Source organism: Balaenoptera musculus, chromosome 1 (genome assembly GCF_009873245.2).
Source record: "Balaenoptera musculus isolate JJ_BM4_2016_0621 chromosome 1, mBalMus1.pri.v3, whole genome shotgun sequence".
In the NCBI taxonomy this organism is placed as follows: Eukaryota; Metazoa; Chordata; class Mammalia; order Artiodactyla; family Balaenopteridae; genus Balaenoptera; species Balaenoptera musculus.
In genome coordinates, this window is record NC_045785.1 from 120,890,152 (window position 1) to 120,912,746 (window position 22,595).

The 22,595-nt window shown below is 43.7% G+C and overlaps 1 protein-coding gene across 2 annotated transcripts in view; it reads left to right on the forward strand.

The window, feature by feature from the left end:
* PBX1 (PBX homeobox 1) overlaps nucleotides 1-22,595 on the forward strand; it is a 283,806-nt gene that overhangs the window by 37,644 nt on the left and 223,567 nt on the right. The window lies entirely within an intron of this gene.

Sequence of the window (22,595 nt, forward strand, 5' to 3'; positions counted from 1 at the left end):
GTAAGGATGACAGGGATTTTTACCACATTTGATGGGAAAGTGGGAAAAAGAACCTTAGTGTTGGGGTTTGTATCTCACTAGTAGGAAAAGCACAGAAGTACTCTTTCTGGAAGAGGTGGGGATGAGGGAGTCTTTGGACTTTAAATTTTGGTAGGAGGGGGTGAGGCTCAAGCCTTCTGGAACAGGGCAAGGTGTTGGCATCTACCTGACCCCTTTGCCCCCATTCCTGCCACCTGCCTCACTTGGAGCTTTCACTGTCTTTCCCTGAGGGTCCTATGGGTTGAAGTGTTGCAACTGGATACTCTGAAGATGAGACCCCTCAGCCTGTGGGATCAGTTTTCTGCAGAGCTCATTCTGGGGAGAGCAGCTTTGAAAGGGAAGTTAGTTCAGACCAGACACTGCCCTTTGCTCCTTCCTGGGTCCTGGCTGCGAGCTGAGCCAGCCTGCGCTCCGCCTTGCACCCTCAGCAGTGGGGATCCGGCTCTGTGGCCCTGGGAAAGTTAATCCTCAGTGTTAATCCTTTTAGGTGAAGCTGTTGGTTAAAAGGTAATCTGTTTAGCCTCCCTTTCTCCATTCTCCTCCTCCTGTGTCAGGAGAGGGAGTTCAAGTCTTCCTTCCAGGACTCCTGAGCTTTGGCTGATTGATGGTTCATGGTGGCCTTGGGAGAAAAGCTGCCTAACCAGTTCCCAGGCCCTGGTTAGTTAAAACACAGCGTTCACCGTTCATACAAGTATGGGCTGAAGAGAAACAAAGCTTAGGGAAAGGCTTGCTGAGAGGACTGCTGGGGGGGTCCCACCCTCCAAGCCATCCTGCCTTCCTCAGCCAGGTTTCAGAGTCTGCAGCTTGGGATGAACTTCAGGGCTATGCTACATTCTCTAAATCCTTAAAAAAAAAAAAATTGCTCTCTATTTTAGCACTCCAGGAAACCACCCAGCAATGATTGTTTTAGTGGGATTTTTACTTTATTTTATTTTACTTCTATTCTATTTTATTTTTTGAAGTTCTTGTTTATTTAATTTCTTGAACAAGGATCCGGCTGTTTGGGCAGAGTCCCTGTCTTTAGCTCTGTCCATATCCATCCACTTATGAACATCCCAAAGCCTCGCAGACACAAAGCGTCTATTTTCCCACACACATACATAGGCACCCCAACCGTTTCCACTACCCCCAGCTTCTGACCGGCTGTGTGTCTTTTCTACTCCACCCCACCCCTGAAAGCCCCCAACAGACAAAAACAAATTACTAAATTGCTCGCCTGCACAAAAGGGCTGTAGCCTTTGAGGGGAGCTCTCTAGGCACCTAATTTCTCTTAGACTTCTTTCTGTCCTCAGAGGTCCCCAAAGGTACTTGCAGAATGTTTGCCCTTAAACGGTTGTAAATTAGGGGCTGAATGTATGAAGCATTAATGAAGGCTACGGTTGGAACCAGCCCACCTCCCCGGGCTGGCAAGTTTTCAGTCCTGCGAAGTCGTTGCCTTGCAGGCCCTGAGTTCCTGAGTGTCAGGTTTCAGCTCCCCTTTCTTCTCTTTTTTCTTCCTTTCTTCCGCAGCTGTTTCCCCACCACTCCCCCCACCTTCCTTATCTTCCATCTCTTTCCTTTCTTCTTCCAAACCCACTCCTCCCCCACCCCTCTAGATTTTTCTAAAAGGAACCCAGGAACAGAGTGAAAATAATGAGGCCAGGAAAGCAGCATTTATTTCTTTTCGTACATAAGGCAGGACCAAAGGAGTTTATTCTTTTTTTTTTCCCCTATTTTTGCTTTTTTCTCTTTGTCTTTGCTTTATTTCTTTCTCTTTAAGCCAAGTTCAGAATGGATGCTTGCAGAAGAGAGGAATTTTGAATGACTGCCTAAGGTAAACAGAATGTGGAGAAAGTTCAGCTCTGTCCCATGCGTTAAAAATTAAAATTAGAGAAGAATAATGCAAGTGTGACCTTGAGGGGCTGGCCAGATGTAGCTAGGGGACCATCACAGCACCAATATATTTATACCTGGGTAAGGGGTAGTCACATTTCAAGCAACTCCATTACGTGAAAATATGGATCCTCAGAAATATATACAAAAAGATTCATGAAGAAGTCTTTGTGTAATTCAACGTAGTATGTGTTTTTAAGCGGCAGTATATAAGTTGTGCAAGGTAATGGGTTCTTTTTAGATAACAAACTTTTGAGTTTGTTTAAGGTGTGATTTCTTTACCCTAAAACCATTTATTCTCCAGTAGAGTACTTTATGATAGATTGTGTGGAGAATACCTACATATTCTACTTCCTGGGTTCAGAATGTTTCCTATCACATCTACTTAAAGTTCAGTTTGATGTGCTTTTCAGTTTAGTAACTATGAACTGTGCCTATGAGGTAATACCATAGTAATTTTAAGCACACACCCTTTGCTAGGCATAATGTAAAGCCCTTTGTTCATTATCTCATTTAAGTCTATTATCATTCTCATTTTAGAAGTGAGGAAACTGAGGGTTACAGAGGGTATATGAATTGTACTAGGCTGCTCTATATAAAACTGCTTGTTTTCTTATCCATCAATGTTCCATCCTGACTGCACTGTGGTCCTACCACTCTTAGGATTATAGTTTGACTTCTGAGGCCCCTTGCACCCAGATATTCATTCATTCATTCACGCATTGGTTACATATGTTGACTGCCTACTGTGTACCAGGATGCTCTGTCATTCAGGCCAGCACTTGGTGATAACTGCTTGTCACAAGATCTAATGATTTAGTCTCAGCCAATCAGGAGGGGATGTGGCCCTTTCATTCTGTCCCCTGAACTCTTGCTTATGCTACCCGCTTATCACTGTGGCATCCATATGTAATAAATAACTTATCAAAATAGTCATAAAGGACTTGGCAGACAAAATGAACTGCTAGAGAAGACTGCATTAAATTTTAATAGGAAGAATTCTAAGTAATAAGCTGAAAACGTGTCTTGGTGTAGATCTGAGCTGTTCCTTTGAGGCTTTTCCTATGACCTCCTCATGTCTAGGACTGAGTTTTTTTTCATTTATGAAATACTTCATTTTTAGATAAACTGCATTTGAAATTTCTTACTCTGTTTTCCAAACAAACAAACAAACAAATAAAACAAAAGTAAAGATGGGAGAAGGCAAGACAAACATCTTTATTCTGTAGATGTAGAGTGCCTTCCATGCATCAGGCACTGTGTTCATTGCTGGAAAGATATCAATGATCACATCATAGACCCTGATCTCCAGGAACTCGTATTCCGGGGGGAAAGACAAGGAAACTGTCCTATTCAGAGAGTATGAAATGCTGTGATGGGGATACGGATGGAGTATTGTGGGAGTGTTTAGGAGGGTACCTCCCCATCTTGGGGGTGGTGAGGGCCACAGAATTTTCTTTGAAAAGATGACACATGAGCAGGGTGCTAGGAATGAAGGGAAGTGAGCCAGGTGGGGTGGGTGTAAGGGGTGGAGAGGAGCAGAGTGGCAGAAGAACATTTTTGTGAAAATGCTTTTGTTTGGAGAAAGGTGACTTTTGGTCCTCTGAAGTTCTACAGCAGAGCTTCCAAGACTCTAACAGAGTTAAGTCGTCCTAAAGCAGATGAGCCAGTCTTTTGGAATGTGAGTTTAACCCCTGAGGAGCTCAGGTCTCACTAACTCTCTTACTTGGCGGTGCTGATGGCTTTTCCTCTTCTTTCAGATTAGGCATAACACAGTCTTCTCAATTCAAACTCCAGCGTTTAAAATGTTTGGTGATTTGTGAAAGTCTTCCCATAAAAAGCAGTTGATCAAGCATATAAATAATATAACAGTTAAATTAATAAGTATGTATTGAGCATTTAAAAGTTTAGGGTACTGGGTTTAGATACTCAAGATTGCTCAAGGAAATATATAGCCAGTTCAAATAAATAACCTTTTAAAGCCTATATAAAGTGAACAACATCTATCTGCATACCAATAGCAACATACACTCTGTTCCAAAAAGTAGGTCTGATGGTGCCTTTTTGTGGAAACAGTTTATTAGCAATTAGTGTTTATGTCTTATAAAGTTTAAAAATTTTATTTTTCACTAAAATTCTTTAAATGCAGATACTTTTGGTAATTCATGCCTTTCCTCTAATTCCCCTAGATTGGGAAGATTCACTGTCATTGCAGTCTGTTCTTTTAATGACAATAAGCATGTGGATGATGGTGACCATGAAGAAGGGCATGGGAAGGGTGAGAGTAATTCCTTTCAGCTTTAAGGGATTTAAATTTTTTTTTTCATTATTCAAGAGTTATAATTTTTTCGTGTATATTTAAAACAACTCTCATCTTCCATCTTCTCTAATAAATGAGTTCTGCAATCAATTTGTGATAATCTGGTAATCAAAATCAAATCTGGTAATCTGATGTTTTATTGGCTTACTGTCTATGTTTCCCACTAGAATATAAGATCCATGATAGCAGAGACTTTGTCTTATTGCTCTGTCCCTAACACCTAGAACATGCCTTGCCACGTGGCAAGGACTTCCTATTTATTTAATGAATGAAACAGTTAACACTTTATTTGTGCAAGGAAATTGATGATACTTGCAAGTTTTGCATAAACTAGATTGCATAAACACTCATACTGCCTTCAGCGTAACTTAATTGTTTTGATGAGAGAGAAGAATTTCAGAATCTTATAAGATCATTTATCAGTTAGGATGGCATAACTAACTCTGCCATGAAGTATTGGAGAAGTATGTTGGAACTGGTCTCTGGATGTTGAAGGATGCAAAGGTGTAGTAAAGAGGGAGTCTGTAGTATATACCAGGCTGAGTGCACAGCATGGGCAGAGGCTTAGAGTCATATGACCTTTATGGCCAGAGACTCAGGCCATCACAGGGACAGATTAGCCAAGCTAAGAATTTGTATTTTGGAAGACTTGAATAGTAATGTGTTAAAGGATATCAGGATTATCAGAGGCTGAAGAGAGGTGCTGAGGAGGGTTAGGGGAAGAGAGTTCATGAGTTAGGAGCTGAGTAGCCTGTTGGTATTCAAGTGGATGTGTAGGAGGCAGCTGGAAACACACGTCTGAAGCTTCAGAGAGGTCAGGGCTACGGATATAAATTTGGGTGTAATCAGCATGTATATGGCAATTGATGTTAAGAGAAGGAATGATGATCCCAGAAAGTCTGTACGGAATCGAAGAGGACCAGGGCAGAACCCTGAGAATGCCAAAGTATGGAAGTTGAATAGGGGAGGGAATAAGAAAAAAGTTCTATCAGGGATGCAGAAGAGAAACCTGGAGGGAGTGGCATCTTAAGAGGCAAGGCGAGTTTGAGAACAATAAGTTTATCCACATCATTAGATGCCACGACCTTCTTCTGGGCTCATATACTTCTCTCTTAACATATACTGTGCTACATTTGTCTGTTTACTGCCTTTTCCCTGTTAGTTCAGGAGCTCCATGAAAGCAGGGTTAAAATGTGTTTTATCTTTGTGCCTAGGTCAGGAATGGCAAAGAGGTTTCATTTCATGTGCCATGTCTGAGAATTCTGAGCTGAGGCCAGGGTCTTCAGAGAAGAGCGCCTCAATCCATTAATGATTTTGGATATGGGTTCAGGATCAGAGAGTGGTGGCAGCTTGCCGTGTCGTCTTCATCTCTGCATTAGGCACTCGTTCATTCATTATTCAGTGACCATTTACTGAGCCCCCAACATGTGCCAAGTACCGTGCCAGGCCCTCAATAAATGTTTATTGAATAAATGTGGAATGGTTAAAGGCTCGCAATGTAACAGCCTTTACCAGCAGTGGTAAAGGGACCTGAACGGGGTTGCACAGCCTTTGAGAGGTGTATGCCTGTTAGTCCTACTCACACGTGCAGAAGTGTACTAGTTAATCCAAAGCCCTTGTAAACAGAATGCCAGATGTCAATGATTTTAATGCAAATACTGTTCACTTTTATAAGGATTTAACTTATTAGAGCACACTTGCATCTTACTTCATCTTTGCATGATTCCAACAAGAGTGAGAGGTCAAATGTTGTTACCTCTATTGGACAGATGAGGTAATCGAGATCTATATTTCTGGAATGATTAACAAAGCCAAGACTGAGCCAGGAGTAGAACATAGGTCTGACTCCCACTTCTAGCTCTTGGGATTATGGCAGAGGGATTGGCTTCTCTGATCAAACATAGAGGTCTACTCTTGAGGCAGATGCCTCATTTTTCAGAGGGGTTTTCCCTTGAAACTCAGTGGGTGACAGACAAGCATTTGGGGTAGTGGAAGGTTGGTAGGAGGAGGGAAGACACCATGGGCTCCCAGAGGCTTCGTGGACTCCCAAGTCATGATTCATGATTCTTTCTCTGTAGCTAATTTTTGTTAAGTATAAGAATTCCAGGAATCTTTCAGGAATTGGGGGAGACTGCTCTCTCCTGAAATATAAAACATCTGCTCTGGGTCTCATTGGAGCTCCACTGTCTAGGGGAAAAACAGGGAAAAAGAGTTGATATGAAACAGACATTGTTTCAAACAATAAATCCCCCTTCTACTCATTAATGAGAAAATAAATTAAGGGACAGAGGTGTCAGACTTTTCAGGAGGCCTTTCTTAGCACTAATTTTTTTTTTTTTTTTTTTTTTCCCTGAGAAAGTGAGAAGTTCAGAGCAAGAGACCAAAGTCCCTAAGAACACAGAATTGTGAGGTTTGGTTGGACGTGGCCTTTCCTCATAATCCCACCATGCTTCAGCAGGCTAGGCAATTTTTTTTTTTTTTTTTGGACCAGCACTTTCTTCCTGATAATCAGAGATATTATCCCTGAGGGGATAGAAGCTTGGCAGGACGTGTATAACAATCTAAAGAATGTGTAGGTAGATTCCTAAAATCGCCATTTTTATGCTCCCGCATCCTTCCTTTCCTTCTCTTTCAGCCGACCTCCTTCCCCCCAAATTCCCTTTCTCTCCTCTTGCTCCTGGAGGCCTTCCCATCCCCCACTTTCCTGGGTACTGTGAGATTCTCAGCATCTTCTAGAATCTGGGCGTTTCTCTTTGGGCAAACCACCATGAACCACATGTGGGCTTACATGAAATCACCTGAAACCGTTTGATTGAGTTTGGTAAGAGCCTTGGACATGGGGGAGGGAAAAGGAAGGCAAACAAGTTTGAGGGGTGAAGACCATTCTGATTTTGCTTGTCACTGTATTTCCAGCGCCTAAGCCAGGGACTGGCACAGAGTAGGCACTCCATTTCTGTTCAGTGAAATGTGACATGATTTAATTGGGGGATATGGCAAAAGAAGAGGAAGTTAGAAAATGTACGCGCACCTTCAACAGGGAAAGAAATCTCATGGGGGCGCCTGCTACACCGAAGGGTTGGTGCAAGTTCATGGATGCCCTGTGTCCAAGGGCCCCCCACCTTGTGCATCTGCGCGTTAGGTTCTGGACTGAGGTGAGTGGTAGCTGCCTCCCCTGCCCCCTGTGTGTCTTCGCTTGCCATCAGCCAGGAAGCCTTAATGCGTCACACTCTGGCGCCAATTTCAGTCTCCCCGCCAAAAACAAAAGAGACTTGAGGGACTGGAATTGAGTGAGGGAAATGCAAGCTCTGAGCTTGGAGGGTGGTCCACGACCCCTCCCCTTCTCTTCTTTGAACCAGGGAGGGGGCTGGTTCCAGGCTCTGTAGGAAAGCTCTTTTGAAGGGCAATGCACTTGGGCCACAGGGCACCATTCCACTTTAGTCGAGGGGGTCCCTGTTGTGTCCCAAAGAAAATGTGGTGAGATTAACATACAAGCAGAGTTTAGCAACCAGGAACCCAGGGGTCCCAGTGGTCTGCTTTCTTAATTGCTGGTGAATTAAGCCCAGAAGGCACTGGGACGGGGTGGGGAGAACTTTTGTAGGAGGTTAAATTCCTGGTGGAGTGATGATAGGATTAGCAACAGTTGGGTGGAAACGAGCAGAATACCGGCAGAAATACGAGTGATCAGTTTGGTGCCCTGTCCTTGTGTTCTCTGGTTCCGTGGTGGCCCTTAAGGCCTGTTGTCCTGCACGATTGCAGGGCTGGCACCACCCTTGCTGGGGACGGGTTGGCAGGCTTTCCTGCACCTTCTGCCATGGATGGCACATGTGCGTGCTCTCCTGTGCTTCGAGGCTGAGCTGGGAGATGGGGAAGAACAGAGAAAATCAAATGAAATGTTCAACCAGCAGAACTCTGTCTCCAGTCAGGCTGGCTTACATTTGTCTCGCTTTCTATTTTCTGAACTTTCGCTCACCATAAATCCTTTTTCTTCTCCTTTTATCCATTAAAATGTTTTTAATCTTTGTGCCAACACTTTGTCTTTTGGCTGGTTCTGTGTCTGTCCCAGCTCCTTAATCCTCCCCACATTCTTTTTGTCACTTTATTGTCTCCTGATAAACACTTTACTTTGAAATGCCCTTTTTTTCCTTCACTTTGAAATGCACTTTTTTCCTTTTCTTTTTCAGATTTCAGGATTTCTTGTTTTATGGTTGGTTGTTCACTTGACCCTTCTTGGGGTTTGTTTTTTTTTCCTCTAACTTCTGGCCATGTTCACATTTCTGTCTTTCAAATAAAATTGTTACTCTCATGGACACACAATTACTGGGGCTCAGTTCCCCCCTGGGTTGTCTGTTAAGAGATGTGAGTCCTGCTCCAAAAAAAAAAAAAAAACGCCCGTGGACTTTTCTATCCACACCTGAGTGCTGTTTTGCTCTGAGGCATGGGAATAAAAATTACAAAGCTCATCCACCATCAGAAAGGAGGGTGACCCACCCCACAGGAAATGCAGACAACCCCATTTTGCAGGGAGGCTGCCTAATTTCTTGGGAGACAGGGAGTGAGAGGCTGCTCTGTGCCTCGCCTCCCGCTCACGTTTCTCGCATCTCACTTTACCTCCAGCTAGAGGAGGGCTGACAGCCTACAACAATGGCCTCCTTTCTTCTTCCAGGGCCAGTGTTTTGATAGTGTCAGGTTGCACCCCAGCCTCCCCCTAGCCCATTTATAAACTTGACACGGGCAACATGATGTAATGTTATTTTTCAGGATCTCAGGGAACTTTTTTGCCCCAGGTCAGAAGAATGCTAGTTGAGTTTTGCTTAAATGAACCGTGGCTCCTAGATCAAGAAGGTGGAGGTAGGGGATAGAGCGGGGCTCTGCACTGGCGTTGGTAGTGAGGGGTAAGGCTCTTTGGTACTCACACCTTCCACTTCCGGGTGTCTAAGCCAACCTTTCGCTGTTGGGCAGTGCTCTGGTGGAAGGCGGTTTGGCACCTGCCCCTTGCAGAGCTGCCTTGCTGGGATCTGTTGCCATTGTAATGCATTGCCACTGAGCGGCCTGCAGTGGCCAAGACTGAACTAGGAAGTGACAATAGAAAGGAAGGAGGGACCTGGGGGGACTTCCACATGACTGGGTTTGTCTTGAGTTCCGTTGCCTCTAGCAGCCTTGGTTCCTCTGCTGGGCTTGGGCCGGTGCTGCTCAGCTTGGCTGGGAGCTTGGGAGGGGAGGCTGACGGAGAGCTGATGTGCCTGCGGGCCCCTCATCCTCCCTCCCCTGAAGCCGTTGCCTGTGGCCTTTTTGTGGACACTACCTATATCCTGAAAATTTCAGAACTGGCCCATTTCTGTATTTACATTTCTTTTGAATTCAAAGGTGCAAAAGATCCTACAGTGGAAAGTTGCCTGGCACTCACTGGGAGCACTGCCCTATGCCAAGGAAGAGATGGGGAAGGAGATGGGGATCCCACCTGATCTTGCCTTCTAGAAGTGAGGGCGTTACCAGTGCCTCATGAGAGGCGGTCAAGCACTGTGGTTAAGAGCACTGGAGATGGAATCCAACTTGGCTTTCCGATCCTGGCCCTGTTATTAATTGGCTGATTAACCTTGGACAAGTGAGTTGAACTCTTCGCCTCCTTGCCTTATCGGTTAAGTAGGAGGAATGACAGATCTATGGTTATTGAGCAGATTAAATGAGTTAATACACACCAAGTGCTTAGAATAGTCCTGAGCACAGAGGGGACACTGTAGGAGAATGTCCTTTAAAAAGTCCTTCCAGAAATATTTTGACAAATTACGACTATATGTATATTTTCTCTACCTAAGTTTCTCTTTCTATGTGACTAGGTTGAAGTGGCTCATGTTCAGTCCTTATGTTCCAATTTTTGAACCTGAATGCTTTGTTCCCATCCCTATAGGCAAGCCATCTGAGGCCGTCACCTAGACATTTATACCGAAAGCCTTGTTGGACTGCCAAGGAATGCATGTTATAGCAACGGCACTGAACTTGTCACTATTCTCAGAGCAGGTCACACTCTTTGCTGACTCTCGGCGGTTGCACTGTGTCCTCTGCCTTGTATGCCTTTCCCATATTCCACACCACCTGGCAAACTTTTCTTCCTCCTTCAAGGACCTGCTCCAGTATCAGTGGTGCTGGAAAGCTCTTCTTACCTTCCCCAGGCTCCTCCTGGGGGTCCTTGGAGACGGTGTGAGGGTCACCGTGCTGTTGTCATGCTCCTATGTCTGTGTGTAGGTGGGAGCCCCGAGCTCTCCCAGACCAGCGCCAGTAGTTAGCACGTGCCTGTTAGATAGTTAATGCTCCATATCTTAATAAATGAGCAAACAAGTACCTTGTGGTAACAACAGTATACATTCCTTTGTCTTACCTGCATGTCTGGTGAGGTCACCTCAGGGAAGAAACAAAGAAATCAAACTCCATGTTAGGATCTGACTGAACTCTCAGCCTGAGGTGGGATGACTCCAGAGCATGTGCTATCTAATGCTGGGCTTTACTGGGGGGCTGCAGCTAGACTGCCCCTTGGGGTTCCTTCTCTTCTCCTGGAGCCTAGGTGGTGCTCCCAGGGAACACTCAGAACCCAAGAAGACCTGGCATGTCCTCATGGCCTTGCCAGAGGTAAACTCCATCAACTCCCGGAGATAACCTTCCTAGAATATTTCTGTGGGATGTCTAATGGGGGGAAAAAAGCATAGAATTGAAGAAACCAAACACAGTTCTTTGCCCATAACACTCAGGAAGCAAGATATAATTCTGTTCTTCCGTGCGTTGGGGCCTTCAGTGATTGGGTCTTCCCTATGTGATCAAGTGCAGGAAAGCAGAATGGAGGCAGATTTAGAGGATGTGTGAGGAGAGTGATGCAAAGAGTGATGAAGCGACTTGACCAAGGACACAGACCAATATTATGACGAAAGCTTGATATCCAGATCCAGTACCTAACCATGCTGCCTTCTGAATGCCAGGTCCACACGGTCGGGTCAGCCTATACGCACCAGCCTTTTCTTCAGTTGCTCCTTTCTTGTCTGGCTTTCTTTCTCTCTGACACCCGCCCCCCGCCCTGCACCTCCCTCCTTGCTCATTCTCTCTGTGTCTGCCGACTTGTGACTTCTGGCTCTTGCCTCATTCCTACCTAGACCGTTGATTTTTTGCCAGCGGACTGACGAAGGGTCTCCTCTCCCACTTTGCTCTGTCTTCATTTTCACCCTCTGAAATGGAGAGGCAGCTCATAAAAATGGACTCTCACACATTTTGCAGGTCTAAATTGGGCCTTAATACAATGCACATGGCAATGATAAACAGGTTTGGTAGGGCATGACCGGTTGGCGGCTCAGGCTGGCACTCCTGGGCATGTCAGTTGAACTCTGTAAGCCTGTTCAACTTTTCCCTTTATTGTAGGGGAGTGAGGACTCCTCAAAACTATGTAGTTCTCAAGTAGTCAAAGGAAGTTTATGCACACAATTTCTACATGCAGTAACCAGGTATGAAAATAAGGAGTTGAGCTGAAACTCATTTCTTTTCTTATTAACAATCTGCGGGTGACGCTGGGACCACTTTGTTTCCATTTCTACTTCTGGTTGGAATAATCTTTTAAATAATCACAAGGAATTAGAATAAAAGAAAACTAACTTATTACTTTTTTTCTCCACATCTTATTTCGTCTGCACTGATAGAGATACAGAACATTATTTTTCTGGAGTCATTTTTCCTTCTTTTAGGCAAATGATTCTGTAAAGGTGGCATATTGCTGATTTTATGTGGTGTGGATTCCCCACAGATAGCAAGTGTTCACACAGCAGCCTTCTGAATGTTAGGTACCAAACTGACCTTTTGTGATCAATTTGTTTTCATCCAGCTTTATACAGCCGACCACTGCACCATTGATTGGATCGACGAGGTGGCCATGTGAGGCAGCTGCTAGACGTGGCCAGAGTTACCAGACTGACTTTTGCGTGGTTTTTGTTTTCTGGACCAGGACTCTGTTGGTTAGAACAGCATTTAATTGTGCCCACCACAACTACATAAAACCCACGAGACAGTTACAAATGACCTGTCACAAGAGGGGAGAAGTGAAGTAGGAGAAGGAGTGGGGGAGAGAGCCTGCAGGCCTTGTGTGGACGACAGCAGCACCCTATTGACTTTGGGATTTGGCTTCCCTGGGCTGGGTGTGCCTGGAAAGGTCTCAGAGGTTAAGAGCCAGGAGTCTGGGGAGGCGAAGGTTTATTGTATTTGGTGATTGAGGTGCCTTCCAGGTGGTCACCATGGAAATCCTGCTCACTGGGGTCTCCTGAGATGACAGGAGACATACCCAGGGTATGTCCGTGTAGAGTACGGTTTTGTGAACCGCAAGATGGGGCTCGAAAGGTTGGCTTAGTCTCTTTCTATATTTGGCCTCTGGAGCTGCTGCTTTGTGACTCCCAGGAAACTTTCCAATGGCTGTTTTCCAAACCTGGGGCTGATTGAGTGTGTGAACACGTCTAGGTTGGTCCTTGACGTTGTCACCAGGGCTTAGTTCAGGAGGCCCGCTGCTACAGCCCTGTGCCCCTGGAGTCCCCATGTCCATGCTCCGAGCCTCCTGCTGTCCCTGTGTCCTCCGGGACTCCCTCCCCACCTTTTCCTTCCTCCTACTCCTCTGATATGTGGTAGGAAACTCCGCTTACCCATCTATGTTGGTGGGAAATTCTAGGCTAGGCCAAATAATAATACCTTGCAATTATTTAACATTATATTGGGTGTACCTCCCTTGAGAAATATATTCCTGGGAGTATACCAGTAAAATGAGTTTCAGTTAGCTGAATCATATTTTATAGCTTCTGAAGTTACTAATTTAGAAATCTGTTCTCAAGGACAAAAAACTGACCAAGGCCATCTCAACCACACACTGAAATTCTCAGCGAAGGTTTAAGAGGCACATTTTCTGATAAATTACAAGGTAAAAACACGTTATATAATGGAGAAAAGAAAATCCCAAATTGCATTTTCTAGATGCTCACTTGAGAGGGGGCTGAGTTTTCTGAGATTATTTAGTCCTTTTGAGTGTAGTAACTAATATTTTTTGATATTTCTCATGTGCTGGGCACAGTGCTAAATCCATTGACATAGATCATTTCACATAATCCTCCTGATAATCCTTTGAGGCATGGAATATATTTATCCTAATTTACAGATTTTGAGACCAAGGTTCAAATAAGTAAAGTAATTTGCTCAAGGTTATACAGCTGTTAAATGGTAGAACTGGGATTTGAACCCACCTGGAGCCCAGCTCCAGAGGTCAGATCATATTACCCCTTGACTATTTCTTTCCTGTTATGGGTGAAATAGCATACCTTCATCTCAAATATTATTTAAAAATTCCTTAAGTTTATATGCTAAAGCCCATAGGCCATATGCTGGTGCCTTTAAACTTTTGTTTCCCTGAGAGTTTATAACTAAGGCTAATGTCTGGGTTGGTCAGCTCAGTTGGTTAGAGCTAATGGGGCCAAGGTGACAAGGTTCAACCCCCATATGAGTCTGTTAGCTGGGCTGAGTTTCATGACCATGGATTAACCTTGCACCTGGGCAGGCTGCCTCACAAATGAATATTGTTCATCTAAGAGAATAAGGAGGGGATTGTGGATAAAATAGTAGAAACCACTTGACCAGCCACCTAAGACTATGGCTGATCTTTCAAGAATCTTATCTCTCCAGTTTGGAACTAGGCATTATTCCCATTTTTAATAGATTCAAACAGCATTTCTTAGTGTGCTCTGTGGAGCTAATATTTGTTGTCATGTGTGTTGGAAATCTTCCAGAGGGGTGTGTGTGGTGTAGTGAGGTTGCTTTTCAGAATTTGAGCTGAGGACGTTCTCCCTGGACTGGGATTCTTAGAAATACCCTTTAGAAAACTCTGTCTTAAGGTGTGTTTGCCCTGTTGTTCTGTTTATTTTAAATCCCTGTAGTAGTGGTGTCTCTCCACATCAGGGGGAGAGCCAGTTACAGTTGAAAAGATCAGTTTCCGCATTCCCCCAGCTTCTGTGTAGGTGTGGATCTCCTTTTAGCAGGTTATAGCTTTGCCTTTGAAGTATAGCCACATCACTTGTCTCGTTTTCCCTTGTGTGCCCTCATTTTGTAACTGGGATTCTGTTGCTGGCCACACCACGTGCCCCAAGTCAGTGACACAGCAGGGTCTAGAACCCAGATCTCTGGGCTCTGGCCCATTTCTCTTTCCAACAGCCTATGCTGCCTCCCAGTGGACAGAGCATTTGCAGGGAGCAGAGATGTTCATACCTGATTCTTTCCTAGAAAAAGAATGGCTTTGTGACTTAGCATTTCTTTGGCCTGCCATTGCCTCCGTTTGTAAAGTGGCATTGTCTTACCTCTCTGCGCAAGACTGAAGAACCCCCTTTAACACCTCCCCCACCCCCAAATTAGCAGTATTATTAATAAAACACTGGAAAGCATCCCTTGTCCTGAGAACAAATTCTAAATTGACTTTCTATTGGGAGAATAATCACCACATTGGAGAGGAACTCAAGAGATGATCGACACAAACCCCTAACCTTCTCCTGGAGATGCTGAAGTTCACTTGCATCTTGTCAGAGATGCCCTTCTACTCCAGGGCTCACTTTCTCCTTTATTTCTCTGCTTAACTTTGTACTACTCCAGCGGCAATTTTGGTGGTCTGATCATTTGGAAAATAAGGGAAAAAGTAAGTTTTATTTTACTTAAAAAATTAAGTCCAAGTGAATGATCGTTATGCTCTATTCCTCAGTTATATTTAGATGCTATTCCTGAAGAATAGTGGAGCTGCCAAAATCAGTAGGGTTTTTACCAAGCTCTGCTTCAGTAATCCTATCACTTGCGTGAAGAATTCATTATGCTGAAATAAACACATTAGGAACTCCGTGGTCTTCTACATCTCTAATATTTATGAAGTAGTGAGGCTCCCAGCCAGCAATAGGGAAGCAGGTAATTCCCAGCAATCAGTTAAACAGACGCTGGATGATTTGGATTGCAAGATGTAGGTGCTTGATTAGCCCCGTATATGGACATGCATTGTTCTTCCGTCATTCAAAAGTTACCTACTTATGAATATTGAAGTGTTCTGGCTTTGAACATAAGGCACTTACCTTTTAATTGGCCATCAGCTTTGTTTTTAGCTGGGGTGTATCTCCAGTGGGATTCAAATGAAATGGGGGAGATAATCAGCCAGTAAGCAGAGAAAAGGGTAAAATGATCATGGATGATTAAGTGGCAGCAGGGAAAGTTAGGGTTAGGCTAGAGGCAGAGAAACAAAAGAAGGAAATTCACAGGAAACCAGCTCCCTTTGCTGCCAGGCTGCCAGGCACACCTCTTTTGAAAGCACCTTTTAATTTCCTTCTTCGGCTTTCAGGTGGGACATATGGACACGTTTGAGCTGACATCTACCAGCTTGATAACAAACTTGACTCCTCCCTGCCCCTAAACCCTGAGCCAAGCAGAGGGCAGGGCCTTGGATCCTCACTGCTCAGACTTGGCAGGGAAAAAAGACCGTTAAGTGAAGGCTAATTGGAAGCTGCCCCAAACTGCACTCAGTTGGAGCTATTTTACAATATCTTTCAAGCAACGACTTACTAGATTATTCAGTTAAGGGCCTGTGGGTAGGGGGAGTCCTCAAGGGGAGGAAATTGACCTGAAGGACCAGCTGGTATGGACGTGGCAGTGGATGCTTTCTTAAACTCCTGAAATGTTAACTCCTGCGTGATCTTCATCCTCGGCACATGGCCTTAAACACTCCCCTTTACAGCAAGAGCAGGACACCTCTTCTGGGTCATGGTGTCTCTTTATATTCTGATGAAAGCTATGGCCCTCTCCTCAGAATATCAACTTAGATACACACATTTTTTTCCTCATGTAATTTCAGGAAGCTAAGGAACCCCTGAAAGACCATCCATGGATCTTCTCATTTCGTCAGGTTAAAAAAATCCTGCTTTAGATGCAGAGATAGGACCGGGAAGTTTTCTAGACTCTAGAGAAATAATAGTGTGGTTACCCAGCATATTTCAGTGAGAGCTCTGTTGAAGTGTGGCTTTTCGAAGTATTTTGTCCTCCATTCATCCCCTCCTGCTCCATGGTGACCGTAGTAAGTTTTGTGTATGTGATTTCGTAGTTTAGAGGACACTTTCTTTTTTAAAAACTATTTATTTATTTATTTATTTATGGCTGTGTTGGGTCTTCGTTTCTGTGCGAGGGCTTTCTCTAGTTGTGGCGAGCGGGGGCCACTCTTCATCGCGGTGCGCGGGCCTCTCACTATCGCGGCCTCTCTTGTTGCGGAGCACAGGCTCCAGACGCGCAGGCTCAGTAGTTGTGGCTCACGGGCTCAGTTGCTCCGCGGCATGTGGGATCTTCCCAGACCAGGGCTCGAACCCGTGTCCCCTGCATTGGCAGGCAGATTCTCAACCACTGCGCCACCAGGGAAGCCCTAGAGGGCACTTTTTAAACATCCCATTTAGCTCTCACCACACTCCCGCCAGGTAAGTGGGTATTGTTTTCCCTATCACTAATTGCTTTCTCTGTTCAAAGTCCCAGTTCTTGCCGAGGCTCCATCCCACCTAAGTATCTGCTTGGTTGAGGAAGAGCAAGATGAAGTGGGAGGGGATGGGCCGGGGGGAGAAGCATCTACCAGGGGCACCACTCAGAGAAGTGAAGGTAGAACAGCTGACTTTGCTCAGAGGTGAGGCGCCTTTTCTCCATCAACTTCTGGTATTAAGATGAAGACAGGGGAACTATTTTTTCTTTATCCGTGGTCATATGTCGCCAAGTCTGATTTTACTGATTTTGAATTTGTGATAACTATTGCAGAGGCGTGGCTGAAGTTTACTTTTGTTTCATTGATGAGGCAGCCCCATCAAATGCATATTGTAAAGATCTAGGCAAACTTTTATAGGAAAACATAGAGTACCTTAGGAAAAAAGTTTGTATTCAAGTATTTCAAAGACACCCATTTGTATTTAAATGTCTAAGAAGCAGATCTACTTAATTTTTTTTTAAATTAAAGCATATCTCATAAGTCGCTATTTAGAGGCTATATTTTGTTAGTGTAATTTTAGCTAATTCTAATTATTGTAGGCATGCAAACATAACATTTTTATGTCTTTAAAAATAATCCTTATCATTTTAGGCTCTTTTACTAGTTCACATTCTTGCCTGTGTGTATGTGCATATGTGTGTGTGTGTGTGTGTGTGTGTGTGTGTGTGTACAGTTTTTCCCGTTCTCACCTCATCCCCTGTGAAGTAGGGACTTGTCCACAACTATAGCCCCACAGCCTAAAACCAGGCCTGGTACACAGTACATTATTGAATGCATGATTGGATTTGTATTGACTTCAGTTTTGGGGAGGAAAGCCAAAGAAATTTTTTCTTTTCAATTCATCTTTTCCATTTTTCAGTTTTCCTCCTCTTTTTCTGTCTTTATGTTTTGCCTTCTTTTTCTTTTCTCGTCAGAAAGGGAGGATTAGGTTTTCAGAACCTATTATGGACATTTGCCTGACTGCTAAAGATGTGGGGAAGTGTTGCAAAGGACAGCCTGGAGGAGCAATTTGGGGCTGGGCCTTGGGATGACGGCTGGCTTACTGCCCGTTCCTCTTCAGAGTCAGTTTTAGGTCAGTGGCTCTGCGGTCCTGGGCTGGCTTAGTTGACCATTCCACAAGCAACAAAGGACTTCTGAATAGAAATAATCCTGAAATTTGGCCATCGCTTTTGGTGTACATTCCATCTATTTGGCCATAGTTAAGAATCTTTCATATCCAGATGCATATTCGGCCAGTGGAGTATTTTAACAGCTCCATTGAGAAAAGGATGGATGGACATACCTAATCAGAAAGGATTTTATGCTTCTGGAATGCAAGAATTACATTCAGAGCTCACAGAGGATTACTCCTGTGTCTGCCTGTAGAATGTCTGAACAGGCGTTTGGGTAGATTATTTTCTACCATTTTATTTCTATCTTATTTAAGAAAGAGGTAGATTAAAGCAAAAAGGCCCCATCATGCGTATCAAATCTGGTCTATAAAACCAACTAACTTTTATTCTCCCTCCCTGTAAGCAAACCCTGATTGCATAGACATATCAAGTCATGGGATTGTTGAGACACTATTAAGGCTACTCATTCAGGTGTCAATTGGGCCAGGCAGTCTAGTAAAAACTTCCATTTAGGCGTCATCTGAGTTTACCCAGCCTCTTTTCTCCTGTGTCACTGGCTTTAATATTTGTAAATGCTGAATACATGCTTCTTGAAGTGGCCCCAGGAGGCAAGGCTGGGGTGGTAATGATCCCTACATAGGAGAAGGCATCCTATTGGGAGGAGATGGTTTAAAACAGTGGATTGTCACACACCTTGATTTCTCTTCCCGTTGTTGCTTCTGCTGAAGCCATTCTGGGAAAGCCATTGTGACACCACCTCTCTCTGTGCTCTACTGAGAGTGCTTTGGATAGTTTCAGTTTATCTGTATGAAATTTCAGACTTGGAGATATTAGCCCAGAGAGTCTTCTCTGCTGGTCATGGGTGGGACTTTGAACTCCCAAGTTCTTGATTGATCTTTTTTTATAGTAGTGATCACAGGAGTGAGATTCTCTTGGTTGTATCTGAGGCTGCCCTCCTATGCCCTCAGCCTGTGACCAAAGTATAGTCACCTGGACCAAGCTCTTCTCTGTTTAGGATGAATTAGGCATTTGATTTGCACATGCTCTTAGCTCAACTCCCCAAATTCCTTCAGATTCTCAACCCAGCATATGCTTGTCACTTTTCTAAACCAAATACTTTCTTCTGTCCTTGTCCTGTGAGTCCTAACATTGAGAAACATTTTCACCATCTCAGACTGGCGGTTTGAGATGACCATCCACGTCTGGCGCATTGTTGGTATGGGCTCGCACACATGCTGACACACGCTCACCATATAGACACACAGTTGCCATTCTTTAAATGCCTTCCTTCTTCCTGTTTTCTTCACAAAGCGTGCCTCTCATCTCTGGAGGTAAGACCTGCCCCATTACACACGAGATGATCATCACTAACGCGGTGGGTACAGATAGAGACATCTAGCAGGGTGTTAATAAAGGGCCTGGTGAGGACTAGAAAAATGCCGCCCCCAGGTAATTCTAATAGACTGCCTGCCGTTTGCTGTAACCAGGACTGGAGAGGAGGTGGGAGAGGAATAGGGGAGAGACAGAGCACCCGTTTGTTAGGTCAGAGGAAAGGAGATTTCTGTACTTGGTTTCCTTCTTGTCTAGGACATTTTAAACCTTCTTCTGCTTAGGCAGATTTAAGAGCCTTGCCAGGTTTCAATTCCCTTCAAGCTGGGAAGGGTGCATTAAATTTCACCTTCATGCCAAAACAGCCATCTAAATGCCAAACCCATTGAGTTTCTGAGGCTTTCTTTTGGGTGTGTTTCTCTGCCTCTTCCTCTTTGCCTTTGTCAGGATCTCCGTCTATATCTGTGTGGTTTGGCATCGGTGCCTGGATAGCCCCCACTTCTGTGTGTCTTGGTTCCTGCCGAGTCTGCCTTGTGCCTTTCATTACCACGTTAACAAACTCGAGTCGTGCCTAACGAGGACGCCTCATACGTTATGCTAATGATCAAGAGACATGTTAATGATATTTTAGAAGCCTAATTAGTGGAATATATAACTATATGCAATTTGGTAACGGACTGTGACGACAAGTTGTTAAAAGGGGGCTTGACAAATCCAGTTGCGTGTGGCCTCAGACAACAGGAGCTGAGAACGGATGAGTGGAAATCGGATAGGGAGATAGTGGGGACGAGGTGTGTACTGGGGGAGGGAATGCCTGTGGCTGTTTATGTGGCGGTCAGTCTTTTGGATAGATTGATGCTTTCCTATCATCCTTCCACTGTCCTAAAACCACAGGGCGAACTGGATCGGAAGAATTCTTTATGAATGTTTCTTAAGCAATTGCTACTCTTGTTATTGATCATACACATATATCTTTGTTAGGAATGTTAGTTTGATTATGTTATTCTCCGCAATATCCTTACAGAGATAATTTGTAATAGGGAATGTACACACAGAAGGTAGAAGAAGATCAGTTCTTGTAATAGGAAATGTATACACAGAAGATAGAAGATCAGTTCTTGTACCGAAGAGAAATTTTACTGTGTTATAAACCAAGACCATGTAAACTGGGAAATTATCTGTATTGTGTCTATCAACATTTTGATAGTGTTGGTAGAAGTAGTAAAATGAGGAGTGGTGAGTGTAAAATCGTTCAGCTGTTTGAATGTCATTTTCTCTCAATGAAAGAATTGGTTAGAGGCATATATTTCTTCAACTGGAATCTTCTTTCCTCTAGTGCAGTGATTCCCCTTTTGTGGGCCATGGACCCTGGGGGAACCATGAAGTTGTTGAAAAGGTTTGGAAAATCCTTGTGTACACCAAACATTGTCTATAAACAGAACAGTGTCATGCACGTACACACAGATGCACATACAGTTATACCTACTGAAATTCTTTAAATGTATGAGATGCTATTGTGGTTAATAAAATGCATATTCACTTAAAAAAGCACTTTTCAGTTTCTGTTGGCTTTTTGTCATGTGTACATTTTCTCCATCTGTAGAAGCTAAAAGTAGAACTACTGTCTCCTAGTGGTCCTTGCAATTTATTTGGCGTGAAAAAGGGAGACTATATAGTCACAAAGGTTGGGAACCTTTGCCTAACCTGTGGTCATCAAAGCTGCTTATAAAAATTTAAGCAAATAACTTTCACTTTTGAAAACCATTTTAATTCTAGAAAATATATTTGTGAAAATTTGTGTAAGTGTTGTCTATTTCTCCAGTGACTTTTATCATAAATTTGGAAATATTTTTCTGTAGGGTAGAAAATTCCCCTTAGTCAGAATTGAATGGTTTTCCTGCAGAATGTGTTATGTCATGACCCACCACATAGACTTTTTTTTTTCATGTATATATCTCTCTATTTTTTAATTGAAGTATAGTTGATTTACAATATCGTGTTAGTTTCAGGTGTACAGCACAGCAATTCAGATATATTGAATATATATATGTATTATTCTTCATATTCTCTTCCCTTGTAGGTTATTACAAAACATTGAGTATAGTTCTCTGTGCTGTACAGTAAGTCCTTGTTGATTATCTATTTTATATATAGTAGTGTGTATATGTTAATCCCAACCTCCTAATTTATCACTCCCCCACCCCCCTTTTGCTTTTGGTAACCATAAGTTTGTTTTCTATGTCTGGGGTTCCTTAAAAAACTAAAAATAGAGCTACCATATGATCCTGCAATCCTACTCTTGTGCATATATCCGGAGAAAACCATAATTTGAAAAGATACATGCACCCCAGTGTTCATTGCAGCAGTATTTACAATAACCAAGACATGGAATCAACTTAATGGTCCATCAACAGATGAACGCATAAAGAAGATGTGGTATATATATATATACACAATTAAATATTACTCAGCCATAAAGAAGAATGAAAGAATACCATTTGCAGCCACATGGATGGACCTAGAGATTATCATACTCAGTGAACTAAGCCAGACAAAGACAGATATCATATGATATCGCTTATATGTAGAATCTAAAAAATAAAAGATACAAATGAACTTACTTCCAAAACAGAAAGAGACTCACATAGACTCTTGAGCGCTGCAGCGTACACTTGGCACTAGCTTATGGGAACTTCAGTTCCGGAAACTTGTTCACTTTTATTTTTTGGTTCAGAATGAAAATGCCTAGGAGAGCTAGGCTCGCAGTATCCCACTTCACCACCAGGGAAAAGCTTTCAGAAACATACATTCAGTGCAAACACATCTCAAGTTTGTAGCTTCTTGATGGAAAAAGACAGTTACAGAGACAAAGAAAGTTAGTGTTCTGGGCACCAGTTCTGTACTCTTGAAATGTATTTTCTCAGGTTATGGGCAATGAGGTGTATTAGTAGTTTTTCCTTGGCTGTTCTTCCCAAGGCAATATGCCCTATTACTGTTGAGGAAGGTGGAGGGGGATAGATTTCTTTGTTTGGGTTTTTTTTTTTAATTAATTAATTAATTAATTTATTTATTTGGCTGTGTTGGGTCTTCGTTTCTGTGCGAGGGCTTTCTCCAGCTGTGGCGAGCGGGGGCTGCTCTTCATCGTGGTGCGCGGGCCTCTCACTGTCGCGGCCTCTCCCGTTGCAGAGCACAGGCTCCAGACGCGCAGGCTCAGTAGTTGTGGCTCACGGGCCTAGTTGCTCCGCGGCATGTGGGATCTTCCCAGACCAGGGCTCGAACCCGTGTCCCCTGCATTGGCAGGCAGGTTCTCAACCACTGCGCCACCAGGGAAGCCCTGGATTTTATTATTTACTGAGCACCACCTCTGTGTCAGGCA